At 47.1% G+C, this 18,528-nt stretch overlaps 1 protein-coding gene across 2 annotated transcripts in view; it reads right to left on the bottom strand.

Moving 5' to 3' along the window:
* alpha-Man-Ia (alpha-Mannosidase class I a) overlaps window positions 1-18,528 on the bottom strand; it is a 923,832-nt gene that overhangs the window by 439,879 nt on the left and 465,425 nt on the right. The window contains exon 1 of one of the 2 annotated variants that reach the window (XM_025304269.1): window positions 15,151-15,653. The exons of the other annotated variant lie outside the window; for it this stretch is intronic. The gene's annotated coding sequence lies outside the window, so the exon portion shown is untranslated. Of the gene's footprint in view, window positions 1-15,150; window positions 15,654-18,528 lie in introns of those variants that run through there. 2 annotated transcript variants of the gene reach the window in all.

Here is an 18,528-nt window from a genome sequence, read left to right as displayed (position 1 = left end):
AAAGTACCATTTTGATACGCGTGTCAAACCGCGCCGCGCCGCGGAGTTATTCCTTATCAGCGCGCGTTCAGTAAAAATAGATACCGCGCAAAAGTAAGCCGCTCAGTGGCGGAATTCTTGTAACTCGTTGTTTGCTAATAACGACAGTTTTCGGTTCATTGTATAATGCCACGCATCTTTTCTGCCATGTATATTATACTTGCGCAACGACGAGTGTCGTTATCGTAACGATTGCATAACGAGTTACAGAATCCCGCTACAGGCACATTCGCCGAATGTGTCTCGGGAAATAAGGTTAAAAGTCGAAACAGAGAGACCCGCCCCAATTTCATCATCTGTTTTCATTTTTTTCTACCGAGTGTCTCCGAATGAGAAAGAGAGAAGAAAGACGGGAGGGAAGAGAGAGAAGGTGACAAAGAGAGAGGAGGGGAAGGAGGAAGGGAGAGAGGGAGGGAGGGAGAGAGAGAGAGAGAGAGAGAGAGAGGGGGGGGAGTATTTATAATGTCTGCGTCAGTCGCTGAATTCGGCCACCGCGTATATCCCTAACGGGATTCGGCAACTTATTCGTCCATGAAACGCGGTTAACCCTTTGAAGCATGGTGGGATCCCACTATCCCACCTTTTCTTTCTCTTTTTAATTATTTAAGCTATCTTTTTGATATTTTCGTTCGAACTTTTTTCACTTCTAAGATATGTTAGGTATTGATGTACGTGCTGAAAATGTAAAATGTCAATTTTGTTAATTTAAGCATCCTGTAAATAAACAAATTGCATAGAATTATATATTTTTCAGTAAAAATTCATTTAACGGGGTGATCTATAAAAACAGTCGTAACGAAACTTGTTCATTTTACGTTTCTGAAGTCGCCGATTACGAGTCCGGGGTCAGATTTCCGAGAATTCGAAATGGCGGATCCAATATGATGGACAAAAATGTTCAAAATCCTTCGATTTCGACAGAAATAGGTACATGGAGGTTCTTTGGGTCGCTTTGGGTCAAGAATTTGTTATCAGATTTCCGAAATTAAAATCCACATCATATCAAAGTTAGCCATTTGAAGTCGCCATATTGAATCCGCCATTTTTAATTTTTTAATTTCAACTCTGTATTTGTCATCTATGATCGGAAAAACATGTATATACCGAGTTTGATACATATCCATAATATCATATCAAAGTTAGCCATTTGAAGTCGCCATATTGAATCCGCCATTTTGAACTTAAAAATTTTGATTTCAAATTCGCAATCAGCGATTCAGAAAACCCCTGTATACATAATCAGTTTCTTTTTTTATTATTCCATAGAAAAATCCGTGCTTCAAAGGGTTAAGTCGACGAATTTGCGTAACCGGTTGATAACCGAATTATGTCGATGATAAAAGCAGGCACCGACCGAGGAAATTTCATTCCCCTCTCGGCGAAAGTGCATATAAAGCGAGGAGGGAAAGAAAACCATAGAAAAAAAAAAAAGAAGAAGGGGAAGCCGAGCTCTCGTATTTGGCTATTGGAATTAATCGTAACGAAACTGTCAGCCGGCTCGGGGTGAAAGCCGGCTTAAATGACGAATCGCTCGTCAAGGCGACCGCGAAGCGATGCTGATTGCACGAGAAGCAGCCTGCGCGAGAATGCAGTGCAAGTGATTCGCGGGACGATCGATCGCGCCGCATATATTCACCTGCCAATACGTCGATAAATCATCCTGACAGGACGAGAGAAAAGTTTTTAGGGAAGGCGAAGGAACCGCGCGCGCGCGCAGCCAGTGTGGTCTTAGACGAGCAAAAACGGCCGGATTTGCCGGGCTTGCCGGTATTGCGACTGTGCTTCTTCCTTTTTTCGTTCTTTTTAACCAGGACTTCATTTCGCGCGCGCGCACAGGATGACGCGAAGGGAAAGCGCGTGAATCGAGTGCGACGTGATCGCGCAGTTATTTGCGCATCACCGCATAAATTTAATTAGATCACGCGTGCCAGATATTCCTCGAACGTTTTCAGTTACATCGGCTCGCGTAAATATTCAATCAATCCCAACGGTTTCGTCAATTATCACATATGGCGTGTGTGCCCGGGCGTAATTTTCATCGACACGCGATTCTCCGCTCCGCTGATATACTCCGTGATATACTTCATCGTCGCCGATACGATGTATCGTACTTCGGTATGCTCGTGAGATAACGAGCGAATTTCCTGCGCGAAAACTTTCGCTCACAAAGGACCGAGAAGCGCGAGGCGGTCTCCGCCGATTCTCGTCCGTTCGTGCCTCACGCGCAGCCGTTGAAAGATCGGTCAGAGCCTCTCGGGCGTTTGTTTTTTTTTTCTTTCTTTTCTTTTCTTTAGGCACAAGCGATTATCTCGGCGGAAAGGACGGGAAGAGGCATAAAAAACGTACTCGCCTAGATCAAGCAAGGAGGAGAGATGGAAGTTCCTTCCTTCGGTGAACTTTCATTACGTACGTCTCGTAATTCCTCGCCGCTCGTCCTCCCCCCCCCCCCCGACGTCGTCGCGAGGACGCGGAGGGTATGATTGGAAAAGTTCGGCAAGATGGAATCGAGTATTCACGAATGTCGCTTTCGGACAGAGTCGCATTCCCACGCATACGATTAATCGGTGACTTTAAGCAGCCGTAAATCCTCTCGAAGGGGACGACTCTCTTATCGGGCTCGCCGGTCGCCTCTCGATCTAAATGCCGATGAGAGAGTAACAAGTTCCGTAAGTTAAAGAAATCTTCACTCCCCCGAAGTTTAATCACCGGGCCGCGGCCGTGATTATCAGAAGTGGCTCACTTATCAGTTACCGAAGCCGTTAATCTTTCGGACGTTCGCGAAGCAATGCTTCGCGGCACCATCAATCTTTGAGTATCCTTTTTACATTTTGCTAACAAATGAACTAAGAATGATAGATGGTGGCGGTCCGTCCGGCAGCGCGGCACTTTTACCGAAAAGAGATAACGTGAGTCATAATTTTCGGGGTAATTACGTCCAACTCATAAATACAACATGATCGCGCGGAGACAAGAAAGGAGAATGAAAAAAAGAGGAGGGAAGGAGAAGAACTGAACGCGGAACTGACGGCAGAAAAATATGTGTGTATGTGTGTGTGTCGACGTGTATTTCCGGCAAAACCGATGAAACAAATCTCGCTTTAATTGTCGCTGGAACGTGTTTCCTTAGCGACTGCTAAGACTAATACACATCGTATTGTGTAATACACGTCCGCTTGGTATTGAGCGTTGCGAGAACACGCCGTGTATTATTATTATATACTGATCGGATGTTGACGCTTAGATGGGAAGTGTGACTTTTTGGTAAGAATTTTTAAACGTGATCGATATATTTCTCCTTCATCAATAATAATTCCTTCAATAATTCCTCGTTATTTTATTTGCATTTAGATTTAGTGATTTCTAAAGACATTGGTTTTTTCTTTGCGATCTTTTCACTTGCGACTTTTTTCGTATTTTTTATATTGGTGGAGTTACTTACGCATACTATGAGACTGAAACGTTTGTATTAATTTCAATAAATACTTTGCATTTGTGCCCGTCCACCGGCGTTATTATGAATGTTATCAATATTATTATTATTTACGCTTTTTCACCGGCGTTAGCTCTAACTTGCCTGATTTTCAGTTTATCTTGATTTGTTATCTTCGAGAGCTGTGCTTACATTTAATACACGTCGTCGCCGCATAGTGGGTCGAAGCATAGGAAAGAGCGGACAACGCACTTTTAGAGCCGAAGTACAATAGCTAAAGCGAAATCAATATACATACATTGTCAGGAAGTGTATACTTGATCAATTTAAATAATTGCTTATAATATTGCATTGAACACCAATTGTTAACGACACAAATTGTTAACAATTTGTATAAGCGAGCTAGTACTGCCAGCATTAATATTAATCAATATACACCACGAGGAGGTTGTACAGTCGGCGGATTTTGCATATCTTTTGTGTGTGTGTGTGTGTGTGTGTGTGTGTGTGTCGCAACAGAGATAAAGACCTCACGACCTCGTCACTCTCGTCACTCTCGTAATATTTAACGAGTCCAAACCCTCTCTTCTGTGTGTGTGTATGTGTGTGTGTGAAACACACGAATATATGCATCAAAATAAACATAAAAATACATGAAAACCACACAAGAATGAAACCCCTCACTCGTCACTTTCGCGGTATTTATTGACTCCAAACTCATCTTGGTGTACTTTAATATAATGTAAAGAGAAATAGGCAGAGTGAAATAATTATTTTAGAGGCTCTCGAGTTTCGGTCAATAAATCTTGTTTTTTTCCTTCATTACATTTTGATCGTAAACTCGAGATAAATGGATCAGACGTGATTAAGAAATGGTTAAGAAGATCTCCGTTCGTAGCCGTCCTGTTACTTTCGCGCGTATGATTTCTCCTATATTGCCTGAATTCTTTATTCCGCACTTCGCTTGCTTCTTCTGATAAATGTCCAATAGGAATTGAAAAATGCGAAATAATTGCTTCTCCATTAACTAATAACTTGTGAACAGAAGAGGACATGCAGTACCATCCATAATCTTTTATGAACAGTTTTGCTGTTTCCATCGCAAATTGACCAAATTTTTTGACGTCTATCATTTCTCCGCAAGAAATTGCTTGTAAAATGATTAACTGGCCGCAGATGAACATATAATATACGCCTACGATTCGCCTCGAGAGAGACAGAATGCCATATGTGAGATCCTTATCTCTGTTATGATACATACACACACACACACACACATATACAGTAATATATATAACGCACATATACACATAATCTGTGACTTAAAAAACGTTAAAAAACTGCAAAATCTAACAGTGAAACTTCTCGTCATTACCACCAACACGTGTTTGCTCCATACTTTTCCATTGACATTTTCTTATATTTCACAAATGGGCAGCTACGGGCAGCTGGAGTAAAATCGCGAAATAGAAGGTCTATTTAAACATGTAACATCAACAGAACCTTGGCCACTCGTGGCCATTGTTTTGTATGATAACTCGAATTTGCTTATGATATTCGATTCTTTGGTTACAGAAGAATGGCCGCCATTTTGGTTACACTAATATTTACATGTGCCACATAAATATTTTTCTTTATTGAAAAGTAATTTTATTAACGTATCAAAGGTTCATATCCAAATATTACGATACAGAAAAGCTATACGCCTTGAAGTTTCATGAATAAAATAATAGGAAAAGAAACCCATCTGAGTTACAAGGTTCTAAGCTGATGTCTCGCATGAATAGTAAAGAGATTATTCGGAAAATCAGTCATTTCTGGTTGCTCTGAAGTATTTACAATCGTAAGTTTGTTAACCGACAATAAATATTTCGGAAAAAATTGTTTGGCCCATGTCCGCGTATTAGTATTGTTCCACTGTGCGACTTCGTCGCGGCGAAGAGAGCGGCGCGCGTAGCCGCGCCAGGAGCGCCGCTCTCATCCGCGCGCTACGGTCAAGGTAAAGACTGAGAAGATCTATTTACGAGCCGCCTTTACGTCTCTCAGATAGTACGCACGTACCTCGCGATACATGAATGGCAATTCGCCTCTGAACGGATCATTCAGATCGCGCGTCACGCGACTCGCGCGCGGAGCGTGCTCCCCGTCGCCGACCGAGCGACTCGCCCCACCCCGCCGCCTCGCCCCTCGTTTGAGATATCGCAGCGTCTCGCTATACGTCCACATTCAGCGGAATAACGCTCGCGAGAACAAGTTCGCGGATCGTCGTCGCTGTCACGGAACGCGACGGCGACGACACAGTCGCGCGATTTTCGACCATTCGCATTCCGCGTTCCCTCCAGGTGTACTCGGTGAATGTCACTTCGCACGCGCGCACAGAATGCAAGAGGGCTCCGTGTCGCGCTTATACCACGCTACAGCAGAAGACGTAGACAAATCGCGGAATCGCATACCGAGACTCCGCCTCGCTCCGAGAATAGACTCCGTTCAGCCGGTGTCGTGCGGCGAACATCGCACTCGCCTAAGGATCTCTCGCGGCCATTGAGTATCATCGCTAGAGAGACCGGCGATACCACCGAGGGAGAGAGAAGCGAGAGAGAAAGACACAATGTTACGAGAAGATATCTCCACAGCGGATACACATTGGCTGCACACATCCAGCCAGGAGAAAACTGCTTCGCGAGATTGTTGGAAAATTCGCGAATCTGCCCGACGCACTGTGGCATGTTTGGCCTGAAAAACTGGTCAAAAGTCAATTTTCTTCAAATCATTTCCTGCTCTACATGAGTGACTGTCTTGGTCTGTGGAATAATGTGCCGCTATGCTTTCGTTCGTCCGCGATAATACGAAGCGATTTGGTTAGTCAGTATTTGGACGTTATTCGTATTGCACGCATCGATTCTCAGTGCTTTATAGCATACGATTTTCGATCAGAATTTTCAGGTTCTTAAAAGTGACAGCGCGAAGTTTCTCATTATGGAGATTATGGGTTTCGAGAAAAGTATGAGGAAACATTTTAGACTATATTTAATACAATTGAATAGTGCCTTTTGTTAACCTAACTTTTGTTAACTTGTCGATCTTTGGAAATTTCAAAATTATTAAATTAACAAAAGTTAGGGTACTATTATAGTAATATATTCTTGATAGTAAACAAAGTAAAAAGAGTCTAATACTATTTTTTCTTTCGACGAATAGTTAGCGAGATATCGCAAGTTAAATGTTGAAAAAGTTACCAAGTTTTCCTTAAATATCTCAAAAGATATTAAGCAAATAAAGATATGTTTCAGACAAAAGTTGTTCAAATTAATTGGTAGAGAAAGATGATGTAATAAAAAATTGAGATTTCCATTTAAGAAAATTGATGATCAGTGAATATCTCGAAAGTGGCGCCATCTATCATCTAAACAAAATGCTATCGCCGTCTTATGCCCCCTTCAAGCCAAACAACTTTTGTCTGAAACATTTTTCGATTTAACGCAGTATTTCTGAGATATTTGGGTGGATCCCTTAAAATGGGACACCCTGTTAGTAGATAATTAGCATGTTTTAAGTAGCATGTTTTAAACCGAAATTCGTTAAAAAATAATTTTGGTCAACTTTTTGGTACAAACATCCCACATAGGCTGAATCTAAAGACATATAAAGGGTGTCCCAAAATTCACGCAAGATTTGAATTTTGCGCCATTTGTGTGGTAAAGTGTTGTCAACGAAAAAAAAAGACAGCGTGACAGCTGACAGTTTAGGGCTTTTAAACTGACCACGCACAGCGAAGAGAGTTCGTTGAATGGATTATGAAACAACAACAAGTGGATGCTGATTTTTCGAACAAAATCATCTTCAGCGATGAGGCTCATTTTCATTTCTTGATCGCTTGGTTAATCGACAAAATTGTCGCATTTGGGGTTCAGATGATCCACGAGTGATTGTTGAGAAACAAATGCATCCACAATGTGTCACTGTTTGGTGCGGATTTTGGGCTGGAGGCATCATCGGACCATTCTTCTTCGAAAATGCGGCTGGTCAGGTAATAACACTTAATGGTGCTCGCTATCGCGAAACATGATAATCCAGTTTTTTGAGCCTAAATTGCAAGATATGGATGTGGACGACATGTGGTTTCAACAAGACGGTGCCACATGCCATACAGCCCGAGAAACAATTCAATTACTGCATGAGTCATTTCCTGGTCGTGTAATTTCCCGTTTTGGTGGATCAGATTTGGCCGCCCAGATCATGCGACTTAACGCCATTGGACTTTTTTCTTTGAGGTTTTTTGAAGTCTAAGGTTTATGCCAACACGTGGGATTTATGCCCCACGACCACCCACGCCTTGAAGGAGGAAATTGAGCGCTGTATCAACGAAATTCAGCCACATTTATGCAAAACGGTCATGGAAAATTTCAACAAAAAAGTGCATATGTGCCAGCAAAGCCGTGCAGGCCATACATAACCCTATACTGTATACTTTATGAATCAATCAAAAATTTACAATTTTTAATTATAAACCTGTGTTTTCTATCAAAATTACTTCTTGCGTGCATTTTGGGGCACCCTTTAGTAGTCAGATCGGCTAGTCTCACAACACTTGCCGGGCAATTCTCTTCGCCGAAGGCGCACCTTTTGCCGCAATCCGAGCTTTACGGACTCGCCAGCTCTCTTATCGTAACCTTCAGCGTTATCCGCACATCGACCTTATCTATGCGACTCACGGCCGCGCGCGGTGCAAATACCTCGCGTTTGTGCGACACGTAGTCCACGTATGCCGTGGGCTTTGCAAATGACAGTTGCGAACGTGAATCGGCTGTGCAAACAGAATACGGGATTTCAACGACGCGCGACGGCGCGGTGACGGGCGCGCAAAATCAGCCGGCGCTTTCGAGACGTGCGGCGGCAGCGGAATATATTACGCGATGATCCCACGTTGACCTTTCGCGTGCCAGCGACTCGCGCTGTATTTGGCCTGATTAACAGGGACAACGGTTAAACAGCGGTTAAACGGCAATCCGATCGCCGACTGTCGCGCGACGATACGGACGACGGGCGAGCTCCCGCGACGCGACGCGACGACGAGAATGATCGTCGGCGAGCGAAGAGAGCGAGCAGAAGAATTCTGCAATTTTCATACCGAGTACCCGCAATTCTCGCGCAGAGCGCACGCGGAAACGAAGCCAGAGGCGAGCGAAACCGTGTGTGTCTTCAACTCGAATCACGCGTCTTGCGAGCAACTCGTAGAAAAGCCCCAGTCAGAAACGTCTATCTTCATAAATGTTTCGTCGGCTTATCCCGGGCGAGCAGCCACGAGCATAAGAAGTTTTCATAGCCGGAAACAGGGAGGGGCGAAGGGGGGAGAGAGAGAGACTCGCCCGCACGCGCGACTTCCATCACCACTTCCAAATACACCTCGCGGGGCTTCCAAACACACCTGTTCGTCATTTTTCCAAGCGCGCTAATGTCACGTCCGAGCGACCCGACCCGACGCGACGTGACATCTTGCGGCTCCCCACGGCGGCAGCGTGACTTTTCGTCGCGCGGCGCTTTTACTCTCTCTCTCTCTTTATTTTCCCTCGCGATAGTTTACTCGCTCTCTCCGAAACGGCCAACCGACCACCACGCCTCTCTTCCATTGCAGTGATTGCAGTTATCGAGATAACTCCCTGCATAATGCATATTGGTCTAATACGAAGAGAGAGAGAGAGAGAGAGCGAGAGAGAGAGAGAGGAGGGGGAGATACAGCGAGAAACAGACGACCGGCGATGCGGCGGCCAGTATAAAGGTGCGCGCGAAGCTGTACGAAAGTGCAATTTAAATTTTCGGACTGACTCACACCGCAGCGGGAACTTTTTCAATGTATACAGTTTTAAAAGCTCCCGTCGTGTCTCGCATAACGCAAAGTGGGTTTCGTATCAACCACGCCGCTTTGCCGCTTACCGGCGCGGGGCGTCGCGCCGCCGACTATCCGCTTCGTAAATTTGAGTACGAGTATGGAATATGCAGAGAACGGAATCGCGTCGCCACGCGACGCGCCAGGGTCGCCACCATTTAGCGCACGACATCTTCCTTCTTTTTTTGCTTTTTCGCCGCCGCCGCCGCCGCCGCCCGTCACGCGACGTCCCGCTTTAAAATCACGCGCTAGATTTACGACCACCCTCCGCTCCCCTTCCTTCCCCATCATACCCACTCGCAAAGTGTACCGCTATAATTTCGCGCCCCTCGCGCAGTTGTGTTGTTTTTTTCCTCGCGGGACAACCCGGCGAAAGGCACGGGTACCAATTCGCGCATTAGACTTTCATATTCGCCACGCGCGAGCGAGCGACCCGGTTCTTTCGCCGTTTCCCGTCGTGAATAGAAACGCGCTCCGGGAGAACGACCGATAAATGCCGAATTACGAGCGCGGCGCGGAACTTCCGACGACACGTCCCGCCGCGACGAGACGCGCAGCGGAAGGCTCGGGAAGCGACGAAATGCCTCTCGTAAAGGCCGCGATTGTAAAGGTCGCCGCCTCTCCCCGCCGCCGTCGGGATCCTCCCGACGGACCGTGATATTCTCCAGCGACGACGAATCTTCGAGTTCACCAAGAATGTCGCGCGTCGCGGACAAGGATGAATTTCGCGACGCGAGATCACAGTGGAACGGATGAAATCGCGAAGAACCGAACTGGTGTGGCACGAGAAGTTCAGCATCCCTGCACAATTTATCGCGCCGCGCGACTGACAATTTCGAATCTGCGCGGAAGTAACGCGTAAAATAGATTATCATTTTATTGTCATTCAATTATTTATATCGCTAATTATAATTTGTTTTGATATTAATTGTAACTTGCAACCGCGAACGTGCGAGATCGATGATGATATCTATCGGCCACATTGAATAAATAAATTGGCCGTTCTCTCCGCTCAATTAACATTCATCGAAGCCGTTGAGCTTCTCTAAAATTATGTCCGAATATCGCATGGCGGATATCGCGATATAGCCGTCACTCTTCCCTTTCTCCTCTCTTCCTCACATTCCCGGCTCTCTCTCTCTCTCTCTCTCTCTCTCTCTCTCTCTCTCTCTCTCTCTCGCTCTCGCTCTCTTTCTCCCTTCCCCCTCCTGTCAAAACTGACAGATAAAAAATGTGTCGAGAGATGTATATCGCAATTATCTCGCGTTAGATATCAGATAAAAACTGTTTCGCTACACATCTCGCTACCGTGAATGAATCGTTCATCCTTTTACCCCTACGCGTAAGCTGTCAATTTCATTTTTATCGTAACAAATCAAATGCGAGAGCTTTCGAAAAAGTGACAAGAGGAATACTTTTAATTCTTACATATACAGGGTGTATAAAAAGTACCGGGACGGCGAAATATCTCGAAAACTAAGCATTTTAGAAAAAAAACTATTTCCGACAAAAGTTGCGCGGTTTCAAGAGGGACGCAAAACAAAAAAGTATATATATCTTTTTATTTGCCTAATATTTTTTTGAGATATCTAAGGAGATATTTAAGGAAAACTTGGTAACTTTTTCGAGATTTAGCTTGCGATATCTCACTAATTATCTGTCGGAAGGAAAAGTATTATTAGACTTTCTTATCGATATATCTGGAAATTTCAAAATCATCAAGTTAACAAAACTTAGGGCGTTATTATAACAATATATTCGTGAGACCAAATAGAGGAAAAAATTCTAGTACTGTTTTTTCTTCCGACAAAACTAGTTCGCGAGATATCGTAGATTAAATATTGAAAAAGTTTCCAAGTTTTCCTTAAATATCTCAAGAAATATTGGGCAGATGAAAAAAACGTTTCAGACAAAAGTTGTTCAAATTAATTGGTAGAAAAAGAGGATATAATAAAAAATTGGGGTTCTCGCTTGAAAAAAGTAATGAACAATGAATATCGCGAAAGTGGCGCCATCTGTAGACAAAACGATATAGTTGTTTCATGTCTCTCTTGAAACCGTACAACTTTTGTCTGAAACATTCTTCTCTGAAATGCTTAGTTTTCGAGATATATCGTCGTCCCGGTATTTTTTACACACCCTGTGTATCTCCAACATGCATTTGACATACACGAAAACACGACTCCTCGCAAATGACTACCTTGTTACTACGTCGCACTATAAATAGAGACCTGAGCGGCGGCCTTGGTCAACCTTCTGCAGGGTCGTTGGCTTCCCGACCGGCACCCTCACGTGTCGTAAAGATGTTTCTTCACTGAAATTCGCGGTCAGAAATTGCAAACAGGACTCTCTCGATGGCGCTTTCGTGCGAGGCAATTTCGAGCTGATGGGCAAATAATTTATGTTCCTCCACAATCGATCCCACTTACGTAACGCCGAACGCTCGTACACAAGCTCACGTCGGAAATCACGCGCTTTCTTCGGCGAGAAAAACACAGGGCGTGGAACGACAAAGTAAACTGGGGCGTTACTCGAGATTCGATTTGACCCGATTTTTCCCTACGACCTATTTCAATTTTTCGGGAAAACAATTATCACGTTGTGTGTCACGATCAAATATACCCGGCAGAGTCAGAAGTTTTCAAACGGTCAAACATGTCGTGCTTTTTCAGTAGCCGTATTATTAGAAATAAAAGAAAGTGTCTGATGTCAAGTTTTGCACAAATATAACTCTCTCTCTCTCTCTCTCTTATGTTTAATCTGACGAAACCTCTCTTACGGCGTTGTCTGTTATAATTTCAAATCATTTAGGAGACTAAACACAATATGAGGTCTGTCAACTAATCGAAATAAACGCACGACATTACACAGTTAAGAGCGTTTCGTACTTGTGTTAAAATTTTTTGTGTGTAGAAAGTTTTGTGTTAAATTTTTTACACAGTCGTGTGTTAATTTAGCATATCGTTGTTGTGTTACTCAGGACTTTCTTGTGTTAAATTAAGATTAACTATTTTTAAATGTTAAAATAACACAATTTATATGTAAATGCATGAATTCTTGCTCTGACATATTTTATATGTTAAAGTCAACACCTAAAGTGTGTTAATTTCCTCATTATTAACAGTTATCATAAGATATATATAAAGATTGGATTTTTAGCACATAGATTATGTCAATCTAACATTTTCATTTCATCAAATCATAGATCATTACTTTTCCCAAATGTTGAAGTAACACTCATTGTATGTCAATTTAACACAAACTGTCACTCTTGACGGTATTCGAGTGTTAAATTTTTGTGTTAATCTTTCACATATTACGCGTGTTACTTTTCAACATACTTGCTGTATGTTAAATTAACACACAAATGAGACTGGATGATTTGAGACACACGAAGTATGTTAAATTTAACACATCATTTCTCACAGTGTAGTTATCGCGTATTTAACATCGCGCGCATGCAAATAGCAACTGTCATTGCTTGTCATCGGGAACTTTTGTCGGAGTTCGCAGACACGCTTACTACTGAATATACAAATTGTTGATACCGTGGCGATTTTCAAGAACCGCTGTGTACGCAACACCGCTAATCCCGGTCAAACATGGAAATATATCTCTGCGACGTTTAAAAGAAACACAGGACCATAATTCGGCCTTTTTCGCTGCGCGGCAACTTTTCGGGCGAAATTCTCGCGCCGACAAGCGGCGGTAATGAAATCAGGTTCTGTACACAAGGAAATCGACCGATGGGCTGATTCGTTCGTCGCCGTCGGTTCCTCTTCGCGACACACGTGATCGAATTAAGATTTAATAAGTTGACAGAGAGAAGAAAATCAGCGCGCGCGCGCGCGCGTGTGTGTGTGTGTGTGTGTGTATGCGGGGGAACAGCGGAGTATAAAAAAGATCGAATTTCGTTGCCGCGACCGGGAAATTTCCAGGCTTGTTCGTTTCCAACGTACGTTCTCGTCGGAGCGAAAAATCGCCCGGATATCTCATTTGCTTCCTTTTCGGCCGCGGACTCTGCGCGAATCAATAATAGTGGATCAGCCTCGCAACTTCGCTCCTGCTCTGCGCGCGACCGCCGCTCTTTGACGGGGCATTCTCGCCCGGCGATTTCGTTCACAGCGCGCGGCGGCGCTTTGACGAGCGGACTGCGGACAACGGAACGGCGATAAGACGAAAAACAGCCGATACGGCGAAAATTCCTCGTGCGTGGAACGAAGCGGGAGAGGGGGGGGGGGGCGCGCGCGCGGGGCTCCGGCTCTTTTGGCGGATCGCGCATCGCGAAATTACACGTCACGGCTGGCGCCCGGCCGCTCTCCGTCAGAATTCGGCGGAATCTCGGAGGGACGTGCGCGCTGCAACAATACGCTCGCGACACAATAGCCACGCGCCAGTCAATACGCAATAACCGGAGCGACTTGTGCGCGACTGCGTTTCATCTTCGTCGCGACGGACGGAGGAACGGTGATTCGAGACTTCGTTTCTTACCGATTTCCGAAGGCGGAGGAAGGAGGGGGAGGCGATCCCGCTGAAATCTCAGGATATCACAGTTTTATCACAGAAAGATGGGCAGTATCCGATAAGATGTCCGATAAGTATTGCGCTCTCTCGTTTGACGTAAAATCGATCGCACGGTACATCCAATCGCAGTAGTATCCCGCTGCTCTCTGGAGTTTAGCTCTCCCCCGCTTAGCGCAGGCCAGTAATCCTGTCCGGGTTTGTACCGGCGAAACGAGCGGCGATTATCGAGTCCGCGCTAATCGCGTTAAAATATGTACGACGCGATACGAAGCGACGAGGTCGACGATCGCCGCGCGCCGGCTTGTCCGTACGAATTATCGCCGCTTGTTATCTTTATCCGCGCGCGAGCGCGCCGTTTTTTCACAACGAGCCTCGCTGCTATCACCACCACCACCACCACTACCACTACCACTACCAACACCAGCACCAACACCACCAGCAGCAGCAGCACCACCACCACTACCACCGACGACACCACGACGATGACGATCAAACGAATCCTCAGGAGCCTCGATCGCCGATGCAACAGCGCCGGCAACAAGACAGCCGTCCTCCGACACGATCGCGCGCTTCCGGCCGGGCAGATTGCGTTTCAAAAGGTCACACGGGGCTGTTGCATGCTCTCGCCGATCGACACGACAGCTCCCCGGCTAAGGTCGCGCTTCGGTGGGCGCGCGCGTTCTCGATCTCTCTGCCAGGTCTCGATTACTATCGACGCTCCTCCTCGGCGCCGCGTCAACTCAGCTAACTGGAGCACGTCGCGGCGTCCGATTGTGCCCGATATTGCAACAATAGCGATAATTGTCGATAATCGACGTGAGACGATTAACTCGTCGAGCAGCTGTGCTACGCTCCGAGCCGAGCCGCGTGTGCGAAGAGCGGCGCTTGCAAACGCGATCGCGCGGGGCGAGCGGAAGCGGACGATGCGCGGGGGTGTCGTGTGACAGTCAACCGACCCAGCCGACCCAGCAGTGAACGAGCGTCGACGAGCACGCTCGCCACGTCGCACGGTTCACGCTACGCGAGTGTGTCGCGGCGTGGAATTTGTACGCGGGTGTGCGTACGAGGCGAGACCGTGAATGGCGCGCACGGTGCGTATGACCATGAAGTAATAACGGCTGACGATCTGACGGCGGTGAGCTCGACGAGCGACGGTCACCCTTTCGCAGGCGAACGCCGAAACTGGCGAGAAGGAGGTAGGTAGACAGACAGACAGACAGACAAAGAGAGAGAGAGAGAGAGAGAGAGAGATAGTACTGAAACGATCACTCACACTTGCCGACCTTCGGCGCGATGCCGATGGGCACGGTATCGTCGCGGCGAGCTCGCGCTCGCGAGACACTCCGAGAGGAGAGGAGGCCGCCCGCCTGCTTCTGGAAAAATTCCACGGGGAAGAGCCCTCCGCGCGCTCGCTCGCGAGGAACGCCGGGAGGAAGGGCGCTCGGTATGTCACGGGACAACTTGTCACGTCGACGCTGGATCGTTTCCGCTCCGATCTCGCTCGTCGCCGCGAACGAACGAAGCACAACGGCACTTCCTTCCACTTGCACTCACACGCACCGCACTCAATTAGTTCGCACTCGCTACGCACGCACCCGTCTCTCTCTCTCTCTCTCTCTCTCTCTTCAGCACGCACACGATCTTCTCCTCGGGATCTCGGACGATCTCGCCGGCTCGGACGATACTCGTGAGAACGACACGTACGCGCGCGATCGCGTCCGCTGGAGCACTGACGCGCGGCCCGCGTCCCGCGATTCGAACGAGTGACTGCGCGGCCGACTTCAGTCGGTCGACTTCGGCTGCTCCGCTCGCCAGCCGAATGGACCCGAGGCGTCACGAAGCGCCCGTCTATCCGCCGCTAAGCGCACGGCGCGGCCCGACCGACACTCCAGTCTCCCGACGACACTCCAGTCCCGATGACACTCCGCTCTCGACCCGGGATCGAGATGCAGCGGAGCGCGCTGTTCCCACGATATACGGTCGGACGGCGCGCAAGGCCGCTCTCTGCGGCGAGTTGCAAAAAAGCTAATCCCCCTGGCAATTAGCAGGGGGACGATACGCGTAAGTCGCGCGACTCACCTCGCCGTCAGCTGATCGGCCGACGCGACGCTCGCGTCTTCGCGTCTCCGCGAGACCCGCGTGACTCGCGAAATGATTCGCAAAATACACTTGGAGTTGACGCAATAAATGTCAACTATCTCGAGCGGTCGCCGCTCGACGGGCGAGATAACGCGCGTGGATGATGTCATCTCGACATCCGTTTCTCCAGCAACGCAAAGCGTTGCGCAACGCGCGTCGCTCCCTCCTCGTGCGCGACAGTCGTCGATTATCGCGACCGCGCGGATTCAAGCGACGACGGCACGTGCGTGATGCGAATCATTTTCGCGCCGCGCCGGGCTGGGGGAGATTTTCGTGACCCCGTTTCCTTTCCCCGGACTCTTCGAGCGACCTTGCCGATGACGAAGGGAAACGCGCGCGCGCGCGGGGCTTCATCAGAAGCTAGTTAACTCCTCAGCCTGCCGAACTTGGATCTAATAACGAAGCGCACGCGAGCCTATCTAATAACCATCGCGATTATATCTTCATTGAGAGAGAGAGAGAGAGAGAGAGATGTATCGCCGTACGCCCGACGTTTCTCGCAGCTTTTAACGCGCCCGCCGCGCTACGCTACTCGCCCTACGAATGTTTACGTGTGTCGCTCATCAATAATAGCACGGGGAAGCTATCATTAACCCTGGAGGGCGGCCGGTGTACGTAAGATCGACGTGTTCTCAGGTCGTTTGTAAGGTACAACGTTAACGAGGGGCACCCCGCCCGCTCTCGACGTTCCAAGATCGATCGAGAGCATCTTCCGTTTTTTCCCCGGTTCCTTTTTACAAAGGGACAAGCAGAGAGCGGCCAGGGGCGCGGGGCGTACGTACGTTAGAACATTGGAACGCGCGGCACTTCGACGTGCGAGCGCGTTTCTGAAATTCGGAGTTCGGAAATATTAGGTGTTCCGGTTAGTTTTGAAGGATTTTTCACAAAAGAAACACGTTTAATTTTGAGAGACGTGTTAAGCCTTTAACGCCTACTGGTTACTATAGTTACCGGAACCGCAATTCAAGAATCCTTCGTCAAAAGAATAACTCAGTCAAAGGATTAAGAATAACTTAATCAAAAAAGAAGGTATTTTCGTTTTCTTTGCGCCGTTGTAAAGGTAAATTCTTCTTCTAAAAAAATGGTATATAGATTGTATGTAGGTTCGGTTTAGTCTGTTCGGTTCAGCTCAGTTTTAATGATAACATGTTTCGTCAAGTCCCAAGTAGGCATAGTTAGAGCATTGCTACTATGCCTATTTGGAATTTGACGAAACATGTTATCATTAAAACTGAGCTTAAAACAGACTAAACCGAATCTACATACAATCTACATACCACTTTTTAGAAGAAGAATTCACCTCTACAGTGCAGGTGCAAAGGAAACGAAAATATCTCCTTTTTTGACTAAGTTATGAATTCTTAAATGCGTTTCTGGTAACTATAATTACCATTAGGCGTTAAAGGGTTAAGCTCTCAAAACCAACCGGAGCGCCTAATATTAAAGCGATTGTCGCACGTGCGCACGGTTATCAAATTAACGAAAATCCGCCGAATTTACCTATTCTTCGAGACTTTCATTTCGATACATTAGCTTTAGTCTCATTTAGTAAGAAACTCCTTATCGCTGCGGAGCGCACGAGGAGGCGCGTGCGGCGTGAAAGTATCTCGGATATTGTTTATGAACCGCGAGGCACGGAGCGCCGCTCGCGCTTTTAATCTCTCGCTGAAATTCCTCGAGGAATCTCGCGCGCGTACGCGTCCCGCCAAAAAGACTCGAGTGAAATTTTATTACACGCATAAATTCCGCCCGCGTTCGTGGGCGTTCGGCAATTTCGAGACTCGCGCGTGGCTCTTTTTTTCTTCTCTTCTCTCTCTCTCTCTCTCTCTCTCTCTCTCTCTCTCTCTCTCTCTCTTTCTTTCTCTTTGACGCTAGCGCTTATTTTCCACGACGGGGGGGGGGGGAATTTAATTACCCGCAGCGGCGGCGGTGGCGGCGGCGGCGGCGGCGGCAACGCGCGATCGTTCGGGAAAAGGATTGTTAAACGCACCATCTATGAGTCCAGCGAGTACGAGATTACTAAATCCGGATGACCGGACGGACGCTGGCGGATTTACATTTTCATTAAGGCCCTGATTGCGAGCGCAGCCCATCCCGGACGTTGTTGAAAAGCCCGCCGCGCGCGGACGGACGGGCGTAATAAAGCAGCCGGAAAAACCTCGTCTTTTTTTCGTAAACCGCAAGCACATTCCAATGCTCCTTTGATCTTCCTCCTAGGCAGCGACCTTTCGCTCTTCATCTTTCCCTTCACTTGCCCGACAGTCTATCGCGGTCGTCCCCGCGCGGTAGTTTTTCCCGAACCTGTCCCCCGCGAGCGAACTCTCATAAAAAATACAATATTTTCCTTTCATTTGATCCGACAACCTCGCCCCTTCCCCCTCCCCCATCCCCCAACCGCCGCGCCGGTCCCATCCACCTAGCACCGCGCCGTCTCTTCGTGGCCGCTCGCCTCTTTGTGTGCCTGGCGGATCTGTAAGTTTAATTCGACGCGGAAGTCCAGGCAACCGCTCGC

The sequence above is a fragment of the Harpegnathos saltator genome, unplaced genomic scaffold (genome assembly GCF_003227715.2).
Source record: "Harpegnathos saltator strain DR-91 unplaced genomic scaffold, Hsal_v8.6 scaffold60, whole genome shotgun sequence".
Lineage (NCBI taxonomy): Eukaryota > Metazoa > Arthropoda > Insecta > Hymenoptera > Formicidae > Harpegnathos > Harpegnathos saltator.
Note: the sequence above shows the minus strand (reverse complement) of the source record. Positions and strands in the feature narration are given on the sequence as shown.